The sequence below is a fragment of the Rattus norvegicus genome, chromosome 7 (assembly GCF_036323735.1).
Source record: "Rattus norvegicus strain BN/NHsdMcwi chromosome 7, GRCr8, whole genome shotgun sequence".
Lineage (NCBI taxonomy): Eukaryota > Metazoa > Chordata > Mammalia > Rodentia > Muridae > Rattus > Rattus norvegicus.
This window is the reverse complement of record NC_086025.1, coordinates 85836057-85848767: the sequence shown is the minus strand read 5'-3', so window position 1 is coordinate 85848767 and position 12711 is coordinate 85836057.

Here is a 12711-nt window from a genome sequence, read left to right as displayed (position 1 = left end):
GGAAGGGAAGCCCTTTTAAATGTATGCAACGAGTGTCAAGGGAGAGTAATATTTTGAAGATATTACCACATTGTGGAGAAAACACAGAAATAGTTGGCAGGAAGACAGATGCCAGAATGAGAGCAAAAAAACATATTGTAAGTGTGCCAGGACAGAGGTGCAGACTCCAGAGAAACAGCACAACACCCAAGATGTGAGATGTGTCATGCAAGGACACTGATGCCAGAGCAACAACGGAAACAACACAGTCCAGATGTGCCAGATAGTGCTAATTATTTTATTAAGTTATGTATTTACTTTATATTCCAATGGCAGCTTCCCCTCCCTCCTCTCCTCCTAGTCCCTACCTTTGACCTCCCTCCCCCATCTACCTTTCCTTCCCTTCTTCTCAGAAGAGGGCAAGCTTCCCTTGAATATCAGTCAGCTTTGATATATCAAGGTGCACCTTCTGTTGAGGCTAGACAAGGCAACCCAGTTAGGGGAAAGGGATCCAAAGGGAAGCAACAGAGTCAGAGACAACCCCTGCTCTCACTTCAGGAGTTCAACATGAAGACCCAGCTGCACAACTGCTACATATGTGGAGAGTTAAGTCTGATCCATTCATGCTCTCTAGTTTGCAGTTCTGTCTCTGTGAGCTCCTATGGGATTAGATAAGTTACTTCTGTAGGTTTTCTTGCAGTGTACTTGATGCTTCTGGCTCCTTTAATCCTTTCTCCCCTTCTTGCATGAGATTCCCCAGGCTTCATTCAGTGTTTGACAGTAGGTCTCTGCATAAAGTTTCACCAGCTGCTGGGTGAAGCCTCTCAGAGGATAGTCATGTTAGGTTTCTGTCTGCAAGTATAGCAGAATATCACTAATAGTTTCAGAGGTGTGCTCCCTAGCATGACATGGGTCTCAAACCTGGCCAGTTGTTGGTTAGCCCTTCCCTCAAATTCTGCTACATCTTTTACCCCTGCGCATCTTGTAGTTAGGATAAATTGTTGGTCTAAGATTTTGTAGCTGGGTTGGTGTCCCCATTCCTCCACTGAAAGTCTTGCCTGGTTACAAGAGATGGCTGGTAGAGGTTCCATATCCATCATTGCTAAGAGTCATAGCTAGGACACCCTCACAGATTTCTAGGAATCTCTATTGTCCTAGGTTTCTAGCTTATTCAAGAAATAACTTCTCCCACCATAAAATTGTCTCTTCTAGTACTCTCTCCCTTTGTTCTCCATCCAACTCATCCCTCTTGTTCTCATCTCTAGTATGCTCCTCAACCAATCCCCTCATTCCATCATGTCCAATCTCTATTCAATTATCCATTTATAGTGAGATTGAAGTATCACTCCTTGGCCCCTACTTGTTTCTTAGTTTCTTTGAGTCTGTAATTTATAGCATGTCTATCCCGTACTTTATGGCAAATATACACTGGTAAATGAGTACTCGCCATATTTGTCTTTCTCCATCTAAGTTACCCCACTTAGAATGATCTTTCCTAGTTCCATCCATTTGCCTACAAATTTCAAAATGTCATTATTTTTAGTGGCTGTGTAATATGCCACTGTGTAAATGTATCACATTTTCTTTATCCATTCTTCAGATGAGGGACATCTAGGTTGTTTTCAGCTTCTGGCTATTAGGAATAAAATGTTATGAACAAAATTAGATGCAGATAAAGCCTTTGACAAAATCCAACACCCCTTCATGATAAAAGTCTTGGAGAGATCAGTGATACAAGCACACACAAAAACACAATAGATGTAATATATATTGCAAACCTATAGCCAAGATCAAATTAAATGGAGAGAAACTTAAAACAATCCCACAAAAATCAAGAACAAGACAAGGCTGTCCACTCTCTCCGTATCTATTAAATATTGTACTTGAAGCTTTAGCTAGAGCAATATGACAGCTAAAGGAGTTCAGGGGGATACAAACAGGAAAGGAAGAAGTCGAAGTATCTCTATTAGCAGATAATATGACAGTATACAAAAGTGACCTCAAAGATTCTATGAAGGAACTCCTTTAGCTGCTAAACATCTTCAGCAAAGTGGGTGGATACAAAATTTAAAATAATCAGTAGTCCTCCTTTATATAAATGATAAACAGACTGAGAAAGAAATTAGGGAAACAATATCCTTCACAATAGCCATAAATAATATAAAATACCTTGGTATAACTAACCAAGCAAGTAAATACCTGTATGACAAGAACTTCAAGTTTCTGCAGAAAGAAATTGAAAAATATATCTTCAGGATACACTAAACCTGGTAAAGAAAGGGAAATATCCTTGAATGCACTGACACAGGAGACAACTTCCTGTCCAGAATACCAACAGTTCAGTCACTAAAATCAACAATTAATGAATGGGACCTCATGGAACAGAAAGTCTTCAGTAAGGCAAAGAATACCAACAAAACGACAAAACAGCACTCCACAAAATTGGAAAAGATTTTCACCAACCCTACATATGACAGACAACTGATCCAAAATATATGAAGAAATTAGGCACCAACACACCAAATTTAAGACCAAATAACCCAATTTAAAAAATGGATACAGAGCTAAATGAAAATTCTCAACAGAAGAATTTCTAACAACTGAGAACCCCCCCACACACACACACAGAGTTTAACATCCTTAGTCATCAGGAAAATGCAAATCAAAACAACTCTGAGATTCTTACACCCATCTGAATGACAAGGATGTGGAGTAAAGGGAACATTCTGCCATCTCTGCTGGGAGTGCAAACTTGTGCTACCACTTTGGAAATCAATTTGACAGTTTCTCTAAAAACGAGCACTAGCTCTACCTCAAAACCCAACTATACCACTCTTGGGAGCATACTCAAAAGGAACTCCACTGTGTCACAAGGACACTTGCTAACTTTTTTTTTTAATTCAATCAATTTAGCTGACATAGCACGTAAGAAGGGAGGCTCCACGAAGGCTCTTGTTCGTTTTTGTTTGTTTTTTTGTTTGTTCGTTTGTCACTAGTGCCTGCCTATAATTGTGCTTTCTGCTTCAAAAATATATGGTAAACAGAAAAATAAGTTAGGTTTGTCTGTTGCAATTTTATTGGTGACTGAACTGAGAATTAGTGAGATTGGGCAATTTCTCAATCACAACCGAAATGAGTAAGGACTTCCATTTTCTTCTGAGTTCAAGATTCTTGATTAACATGCCAAGCTGCCTCTGCTTTGGAAACATTGGATGATGCCATCATTTTTTTAAAGGAATTTTAGGTACAGCATCCTACATTCATGGTGCTAAGGATTATTTATGAAGCATTAACTGTCAGTTTCCTAAAGGTTTTAAAGGGTGCCCATGCCTTCCCATTGTAACTTTGAAAATTAATGATGAAAAGTCACTACCCAGTGACTAAAGTTCAGAAACAACCAATTAACATTGACCCCTGTTTCTTTTCTCTCCAAACTTCTTTCAGCATGTATGTGCTCTTGTTCTGAGCTTGGGATGCAATTTCTTTCCAGTCTAAGCCATCAAGGTAACTCTGCTGATCTTCCTTAACTTGTGTCTGTAACAATCATTATCTTTTTTATTTTCATGTTATCTTATTTCTACCTCTAAATCCAAGTGGCTAAGTCCAACTTTCTTTTCAGCTTTTTAGAGGAGATAGTATTTCCTGAAATGGTGAAGGCTAGAGATCTCCAAATAGCCAGGGATTGTGCCACCCTGAGCCTTTTGGAACACTCTATATTTCAAACTGTGGAGCAAAAGTTGTTCTTGGTGAATGTAAATGATCACTCTGGCATACCAAGAAGTCAAAGAAAACAGTTCTAAATTCAAAGGATTGAACCTATGAAAAGTAAGAAATCGTAGCAAAACAAGAAGAAAAGCTCTCACTTTGGATATGTTGGCTTTGTCCCAACGAGGAAGTCAGAATTAGAAGTATTATTTTTAGCATGTTGGTCAAATTCTAGAGTAAAGAGTATCCACTCCCATTCTCACATGTGAATTCTACTTTCATATAATCTTTACTCATCTCAAGAAAAATACACTAGAGAACCAGTCTAGAGGCCATTATGAGGGTTAACCCAACTGGCTTTTGATGCTAGGCCTTTTCAGTGAATCCAAGGAGCTTTATAATGAGCGCAGTTACAACTTTGGCACGACAAGTCTCCTTTCTACTCAGAAGTGTTTGAAATGCATTTGGGACTATTTTAGACCATTTTAATGCTCTGCCTTTGGGGTAGTGAGGATGGGTTGATACTTGCAACCTCACCGTGCTCTCGAAAGCTGGTAGCAAAATAGCTATGCCTCTCGTTCCCGATATTATCATTGTAATATTCTTCCCATAAATTTGTAACATGATAGGTGTTAGCATTTCTATAAGATAGAGAAAAAGGCTATTTCCAAAAAAATACATTGTATTTTCCTAGTTAGCTGCTAAGAATTTACATACTTTATTCTTCATGTGTTTCTGTACTTCAACCCTCAGGCACCAAGTTATCCGAGGAAGGAAGTGAATGACAGTCCTCGTTTTCCCTAGCCAGAAATTTCCAATGAGTTATATGTGCAGAGCTTTTTGGCCCCTGTACTCTTTTCTGGTACAATCCAAAGACAGTTCTTTCTTGAGGTGGAAGTGGTCCCATGAGGTCCTCAAGAGGAGGAATTCAGAATTCAGTATCAGCCCTCCCATGAGTCCTTATGTCAGTGTGTTAACTTCCTCAGTCAGTGCTTCCACATTGCAAAGGGAAGTTTCTAGTAAACGAAATGTATTTATTCATTTTTTTATTCCTTGTAGGATCTAAACACTTATTTTGACCCAAGATGCAATATTGAACGAGATAATTTATGCTACTGAATGGTCGGTGAGAAAGATAACTAATACTCATGTATTAAAATCGTGAAATTAATATCAGTGTGAACATGCTCCCAGATCCCATTCTGCTGATTTTATTAATTTTTACATTTCTTGTTATTTATTTTTCTTTTTTCTTTTTTCGAGCTGAGGACCGAACCCAGGGCCTTGTTCTTGCTGGGTAAGTGTTCTACCACTGACCTAAATCCCCAACCCCAATTTTTACATTTCTTGACAATTATTTGCATTTCTTCAAATCATAGTTACAAATGACTTGATGCTCTATTGATTCTGTGACAATATGCTTCTACTTCTTACAACAACACTACCTTGTTGATATTTACTTAGTTTTCAAGATCCAGACTGAGCATTCCCATCCACGGAAGTCTCTGAAATTAATGGTTTTACACCATTGGCCTCCTTGAGTATCCCTGGTGCTAAACTGCATCTTGCAATCATAATATCTTGATTCTATTTGTTTCCCAATACCACGGTTAAGGATTGAGCTCAGGAGGGACAAGAATCTCATCTTTTGCTTCTTATGACTTGAATACAGCTATATTTGCTAACTGTTCTATAACTTGGATGATCATATGAAGATCACCTTAACTCAGTCTTGTCTGTGTGCCAGGTGATGTGAAGGGATTTATTTTGTTGGCTTTTAAAAGTTTCAGAGTCACCGTGTATTGTGTTTGTACAATTACTATCTCTCTTTACAGATAGAAAAAAAAACAAGACTTCCACGGGCTTGGGAGCTTGGTAATTTTCTCAAAGAAATGCAGATAGAAAGATAAAACCTAGGCTTGAAGCTGATTTTGCACAAATCTCCAAACTTCTTTCAGCACATATGTGCTCTTGTTCTGAGCTTGGGATGCAATTTTTGTGGATCCTACTATTTGTATGTGGATCCTAGTATTTGTAAAAGCGATACCTCCTCTAAGAACTGCAAGGGTGAAATGATACAAAGATTTCCTAAGGCACCTATTTTAGTTACCGTAAGAAATAGAAGAGGAATAGAAATTTTCTATTGGTGTAATGAAACACCACGGCCAAAGAGCAAGTTAGGAAGAGAAGGGTTTATTTGGCTTACACTACCGTATGCTGTTCATGATTGAAGGAAGTCAGGAAAGGAACTCAAAGAGGACAGGATCCTAGAGTCAAGAGCTGATGCAGAAGCCATAGAAGGGTTCTGCTTACAGACTTGCTTCTCATGGTTTGCTCAGCCTGCGTTCTTATGGAAACCGGGACTACCAACTCAGGGATGGTAGCAGCCACAGTGGGTAGTGTCTTCCTGCATTGATCACTAGTTGAAAAAAAAATGCCTCACATCCAGATCTCAGGAAGACATTTCCTTAACTGAGTCTCTTCTCTGATGACTTTAGCCTGTGTCAAGTTAACACACAAAGCTAGCCAATATAACATATGTGCAGTTTGGGGGCATTTGGCTCCATAAATGGAAAAACAACATACTTACACAAATGAATGAATGTGTATGCACAGGCATCTCTGTTTAGTAAGGTCAGGGTGTGCCTAATCTTAATGTCTCCTTAGGTCACATACATACATATATGTGTGTGTATACACAGTTTATAGATATATGTATATATCTTACCAAGACAACTCTGTATATCAAATTCCTAGAATACTAAGAAGGGGCTAACAAATGCTAGGTGAGCTCTTATCTAGGATCCTGGGAATGTTAAGATAATTCTTTTTTTTTTTTTTTTGAGTAAACACCAAATGCTCCAGTAGGAGCATACTACTACCACATGAAGCTCAGACGAAGGACCACCAAAGTGGGGATGCTTCACTCCTTCTTAAAAGGGCAAACAAGTTTGAAGCAGGAAGCGAAGGAATGGCCATTCAGAGCCTACCCCACCTTGGTATACAGACCATTTGTATACAGCCACCAAAACTAGATAAAATTGATGAAGTCAAGGAATGCATGCTGACAGGAGCCTGATACAGCTGTCCCCTGAGAGGCACAGCCAGAACCTGAAAAACACAGAGGCGAATGCTAGCAGCAAACCATTGAACTGAGAACAGGGGTCCCCGTTGGAGAAATTAGAGAAAGGATGGAAGGAACTAAAGGGATTGCTACCCCATAAGAATAACAATACCAACCAACCAGAGCTCCCAGGAACTAAACTACTACCCAAAGACTACACATGGACTGACCCATGGCTCCAACTGCATATGGAGCAAAGGATAGTCTTGTTGGGCACAAATGGAAGAACCCTTCGTACTACCAAGACTGGACTCCGCAGTGAAGGGGAATGTCTCAGAAAGTGGGAAGGGGTAGTTTATGGGGAGGAAAATAACCTTATAGAAGAAGGGGAGGGGGTGTGATAGGGGGCTTATTTCTGGGAAACCGGGAAAGGGAATAACTCTCGAAATGCAAATAAAAAATACCCAACTCAAAAAAAAAAATAGAGAGCTTCAGCATGTTGTTAAGTCCAGAAAGGAACTCACTTCATTGAATAAGGGACCATACTCCTTGTATGAGTAAAATCCTTCTAAATGCTCAGCTCATGCATTTCTGAAATTAAATGGAAATCCTGTAGCCTAATCTTCTTCCTTTGAACAATCACTTAAAGGTCATAATCTGACATCTATTGACATGGGTTATTATTTTTGTCTAATAATATGTGGTTCATTTTTTCTCCATCTTTATTAAATTGGGTATTTCTTACCTACATTTCAACTGTTATTCCCCTTCCCGATCTCCAGGGCAACATCCCCCTAACCTCTCCCCCTCCCCTTCTATATGGGTGTTCCCCTCTCCATCTTCCCCCCATTACCACCTTCCCCCCAACAATCACGTTCACTGGGGGTTTAGTCTTGGCAGGACCAAGGGCTTCCCCTTCCACTAGTGCTCTTACTAGGCTATTTATTGCTACCTATGCAGTGGGAGCCCAGGGTCAGTCCATGTATAGTCTTTGGGTAGTGGCTTAGTCCCTGAAAGCTCTGGTTGGTTGGCATTGTTGTTCATATGGGGTCTCAAGTCCCTTCAAGCTCTACCAGTCCTTTCTCTGAATCCTTCAATGGGGGTTCCGTTCTCAGTTCAGTGGTTTGCTGCTGGCATTCGCCTATATATTTGCCATATTCTGGCTGTGTCTCTCAGGAGAGATCTACATCTGGTTCCTGTCAGCCTGCACTTCTTTGCTTCATCCATCTTATCTAGTTTGGTGGCTGTACATGTATGGGCCACATGTAGAGCAGGCTCTGAATGGGCATTTCTTCAGCCTCTGCTCCAAACTTGGCCTCCCTATTCCCTCCCAGGGGTATTCTTGTTCCCTTTTTAAAGAAGGAGTGAAGCATTCACACTTTGGTCATCCTTCTTGAGTTTCATGTGTTCTGTGCATTTAGGCTAATTCGAGTATTTGGGCTAATATACACTTATCACTGAGTGCATACCATGTGTGTTTTTCTGTGATTGGGTTACCTCACTCAGGATGATATTTTCCAGTTCCATCCATTTGCCTATGAATTTCATAAAGTCATTGTTTTTGATAGCTGAGTAATATTCCATTGTGTAGATGTACCACATTTTCTGTATCCATTCCTCTGTTGAAGGGCATCTGGGTTCTTTCCAGCTTCTGGCTATTATAAATAAGGCTGCGATGAACATAGTGGAGCATGTGTCTTTGTTATATGTTGGGTCATCTTTTGGGTATATGCCCAAGAGAGGTATAGCTGGTCCTCAGGTAGTTCAATGTCCAATTTTCTGAGGAACCTCCAGACTGATTTCCAGAATGGTTGTACCAGTCTGCAATCCCACCAACAATGGAGGAGTGTTCCTCTTTCTCCACATCCTCGCCAGCATTTGCTGTCCCCTGAGTTTTTGATCTTAGCCATTCTCACTGGTGTGAGGTGAAGATAATTCTAAAACACAGGTTGACCACACAGTTTTTAAGAAAAGCTCTGTTGTAACAAACTTCAAATATAAACTTTGAGGTTGTGGGCAAAGCTGACTCTTATGAAATGTGTGGAGGTGACTAGAGCATGTCTCTGTTAACAATATTTAAAAAGCAAAAAACAAAAAAAAAACAAAAACAAAAAACAAAAAACCTCTCTTTGTTTAAAAGCAAAATTCTGAAGTCCCCGCTTGACTAGATCCATCCTAGATGCTGAAGCTCAGAATCCCTTAGGTGTAGAAAGTAATCCCCAGTAGAGCTCACAGAGGGGTTAGGTGCCTGGTTAGGGTTAGAGGGTCAGGGGCTCAGAGGTTTAAAACTGTGCCATTTGGAAATAAAAGCATTGTGACAACAAAAACCCAATAAGAAGAACAAAGATTGCTACAGAGATGTTAGCCTTCGGATTCAGTAGCATCTGGCCCAAGAAGCAGTCATAAGTCATGGAGATCTATGTATTCCTTGGAGATACAAAGATCCCAGGCTGGAGAGCTTTATAAGAACTAAAAATCAGACCTAAAATGTAGCCTCTTTCATTAATCCATCATTCTAGTGAAGGGATTAAATTCTCTTAGTCTGTGTTGGCAGCTACTGGTGAGTTTATGGCAGCTTAACAAATAGAGCTGGCCCTGAAGGACCAGAAGAGAATGCTGGTGTAGATGGTTTACATTTTGAAAAAGAACTTTATGCATTATTCCCATTTTTTTAAATTATGACAGTTTCCTCTAGATTACTTTAAAATGCTAGTCATTGGAAAAGAATACATGAAAGTCAACATTATTTCTGTGCATATGGACATCTTTCCCTAGTCATATATACAGCAAAATGTACATTAAAACTGGCTATGTGCAAACAGTGTTAGCTTAGTTAGCAAAAAGCTTTCCTTACAGTTTCTGAGAACTACATCCTAGTAATCTGTAGCAGTGTTATAGAACACTTGCATTAGGAGAATTCTCATTCAGGAAAGTGCTTGCTACACAAGCCCGAGGACTAGAGTCTGGGTTTGCAGCATTCACATTAAAAAGCCATGTGTCATAATCTTTAACCTCAGTGCTAGAGGGATCTATGAAACACATTGATCAACCAACCTAGCTGAAGAGATGAACTCTGTGTATGGTGGACCAAGTGACAGAGGAAGGCACTTAGCATTGACCTCTGGCTTCCAGATACACATTAGTGCAATGCATCTACTCATGTGCACAAACACACAAAAGGATAAATACATCATACACACACACACACACACACACACACACACACACACACACACACACACCAGAGAGAGAGAGAGAGAGAGAGAGAGAGAGAGAGAGAGAGAGAGAGACGGAGAGAGGGGGTAGGCAGAGGTAGACAAAAAGAGACAGAGACAGAGTCATTAAGACCTTGCTGATGGACAAGGAACATAACAAGTACATGTAGTATCTTTCCTCATGTGTTTTCCCATGGAATTTGTTGGCAAGGGAACTAGCTTATGCTTTAACTGAATTAAGCTTGTTTTTAAAATGCCAATTATAAATGAATAAACAAATATACAAACAAACGAATAAAAAAAGGTACAAAAAGAAGGATCAAATGGCCTTAATAACACTAATGACTAGGTTTTACTGTGTTAGTAGACCGTCTTGGCATACTCAAACCATTGATTTTAATTAATGTCTATTTCCAAACTCTTCAGTTTTACCTTCTTTCCCCCTTTCCTTACTTTATTTTTTTCATCTTCTTACTCTTCCACTAATATTTTCTTCCTTATTAGTCACATGTTAAATATTTGTCATGAACTAAAAAAGTTGCCAGGTCCTCAGGATGAACTGATAAAGAAAACCGGAGTGTGGGGTATAAGGAGAAGGGGGTGGTAACATGAAATCAATCCTATAAATCAATGGGTGGTTGGCTTAACGAAGGAGAAGAACTGTTTCCTTAAGAAAATGACCTCAGTGGATGAGAAGAATTCAAAGAGTAAAGAGAAGGGGAAGAAGACCTTGCTGACAGAAGTGCTGGCTTTTGAGAAGACCCTGTCACCTAGGTGCCGAACATACTTTTGAAATAGGGGAAGAGAACTGGTATGATAGAAAGATAGCACTCAGTGAGGATCTGAAGACAGGGGTTTTGAGGACTGGCTGACCATGGCTGGGATAAAGACTCACACTTCTAACCCCAGACAAACAGGATTTAATTAAATATACTAAGCCAGGACATCAAAGGTGTGACTGAATTGGCATTTTGCACATGTATCTGTAACCACAATATATAGTAGAATCAATATGTACATTTTATATTTGTTGCAATTTACATACTCAACATATTATCCCTACAAGGAAAGAGCAGGCTTAATGTTTGCATTCTTAATGTTATATTGTTGGTAGAAGGAAGGCCCCAAGGAGGAACTGTACTTTGTTTCAGTAGGTTTGTTTTGTTACTCACTTTTCTCGCATGAGATATGGCACCCTGTGAAATCACATCATAGCTGCAAAACAAAGCCTACAGATAAAATAATTTGACATTTCCTTGAACATAAGTCCCTCATGTTGCCTCCTCGCAATCTGGAAACAGCTTCCAGTTCCTCCTGAGCTCTCATTTATAAGTTACTTCTGTTTCAGTTACATTGAAGGTAGTTCCAGGTTTTTCTGCCTCATTAAATGCACAAATCACTAAGATGTATCATCAAAATGAAATTTTGAAAGGAGAGATCATTACAATTGGTAAAAGAATAAAAAGAAAAGGAATTACAGTTATGGTAATAGGCCGTTTATCTGAGGCCACATGGACTCTTTCCCTTGGCAACCATTCCCAGTCCTAAAAATTTTTTTCTAAATAATTAAAATCTCCTAGTTTTCACATCTTATAAGCCATTCAAGGTAGCACCAGCACAGTTTGTATCTTTATGTAGGAAAATACACACACACACACACACACACACACACACACACACACACACACACACGACTCTGGAGTGTTCAATCCTAGGTAGAATCCTACGAGACCAAGAGAACATCACAAAGAGAAGGTAGGAAGATTGTAAGAACTGGAGGATCAGAAGGACTACTATGGTACAGTGCCATTCAGACATGATATGGCAGCTGCAGTCACGAACACACAGTAGCTGTGGTTGCTTACCCAGAGCCTACACAAGACTGGGGCCTTCAACATTCCATCGTGGGTAAGATGGAGTGCCCATACGCTCCTGATCTTTCTTGAGGAGCAATTGGCAATCCATGTATACTAGGGCGTGTTGTCCTTTTCTTCAGTGATGTAGGCACTGGTGACTTCCAGGCTCATCTAAACTCTGGAAGATAACAACTCTCCAAGACGATCCAAACAATCCCAAATAAAACTTCACTTGATCTTAGCCAAAATGGGTCTAACCCAAAAGACATGAATAAAGGACAGAGAGTAGCTGGAAAGAACATGGTTGGAAGAGTGGTAGGAAGGTAGAAGAGGATAATGGTGAATATAATAATTGAATATATGTGCATATATAGGTGTATTTATATCTCACATTCTAAATCATAAGAGTATCTTTTTATTGATATTAATTTTTGTTCTTAGACAAATTCTTTATTTCACATAAAATATACACATGTATACATTGTATTTTGTTTTTTATTATTCATACCCTCATCTCTCTCTCTTCTGTTCTCCATTAAAAGGTTCCTTTAATATATATGCAAATAGAGATATACTATATATGGTAATATATTAATAAAATAAAAAGAATAAAGAAAAAATGTGAACACTGTGAGTTATTTGTAGAATTTAATGGAAACACTGAATACTTCCTGGTGACAGGTTTATAGAATTCTTCCTCTAAGTATGCTTTGTACCCCTCTTTAACTCTATCTCCTTCCACACCTTTCTGTATGGTTTCTGTACGACTGATCGTAATCGACTTCTCAGACCTCTCTCTGCCGACAGTACTGGAGAAAGAAAGAGAAAAGCACATCTAAGTTTTCTAGTAGCTTGATTAACTATATTTTAGGGTCTCAAAATAGGGTGGCTG